Source organism: Teleopsis dalmanni, chromosome 2 (assembly GCF_002237135.1).
Source record: "Teleopsis dalmanni isolate 2A chromosome 2, ASM223713v2, whole genome shotgun sequence".
NCBI classification, from domain to species: Eukaryota; Metazoa; Arthropoda; class Insecta; order Diptera; family Diopsidae; genus Teleopsis; species Teleopsis dalmanni.
Genome location: NC_051847.1, coordinates 212,257,318 through 212,258,284, shown reverse-complemented (window position 1 = coordinate 212,258,284; position 967 = coordinate 212,257,318). Strand labels below are relative to the sequence as shown.

The following is a 967-nucleotide window of genomic DNA, read 5'->3' as shown; positions in this document are numbered from 1 at the left end:
ATGAAGATTTTGATTACGAACAGATATGAAAAAAAAACAACGATTCGGAATAATAAACAATAATTTTAATGAAATAACAAGAAATGAAAGCGACATTCTATAAAACTACACAACTTAAGAGAAACGGAGAGAAGAGCTGCAATGGGTTTAAAAGTATATAAATGTATTATAATTTAGGAATTAGTATTTAAAGTAGTTTTTGTAAATATTTATAAGCTTATTTAATCTGGTGCAAAAAAAGATGTACATAAACTTATAACTGCATCATTAACTCTTTTAAATTAGTTAACAATTAAAAACAATATGGAAGATATAAAACGGCACAAAACTATGATTAATATATTAAAAAGTGTATTATTTTAAATATATTGAATTTATTGTAAATTAACAACTATTTAAAATATCTGTCAGAATTGAACATAATGTAAAATATTTTTTTTTTTGATAAAATTTCAAATATTTCATGATTTGTATTCATAGTAGACAAATATATTTGCATTTCATATACATAAATCATATTTTTGATTATATATTAAATACATCCTACCGATACAAACAGTTGTATTCAAAAATTCTTTAGGTTTTAATATTTAAGATTGTATTATTAAAAAACTTTGTTTAAGTAACTTTGTATTAAGATTTTAATAAAGTTTTAAAAAATATTTAGGAAATGGTTTGGATTTCTTTTAAATTTTTTTCGGCGAATTATTAGCTTTGTTCTGACTTTATACAACTAATTAACAGAGCAAAAATTAAGACACTAAATATTTGAAGTTTTTTTTGTAATTATCATTAAATAGTAAATTTCTTGATAGGAATAAATAGAATTTTGTAATGACAGTCTATTCAAGAGTTAATTTTTATATTACTTTTTTGTTAGAGAGGAACTTAATAAGTAGTTTTTAGAAAAAAAAATAGACAACTCACTATGTTGTTTAGTATAATGGTGTACTAAGCCCAAAAAAAG

The 967-nt window shown here is 21.1% G+C and overlaps 1 protein-coding gene across 1 annotated transcript in view; it reads left to right on the top strand.

The window, feature by feature from the left end:
• The window catches only part of LOC119681744, a 39,724-nt gene extending 39,369 nt beyond the window's left edge, over nt 1–355 (top strand). The window contains exon 5 of the mRNA XM_038095016.1: nt 7–355. The gene's annotated coding sequence lies outside the window, so the exon portion shown is untranslated. The remainder of the gene's footprint in view (nt 1–6) is intronic.
• Nucleotides 356–967: the final 612 nt, after the last annotated feature.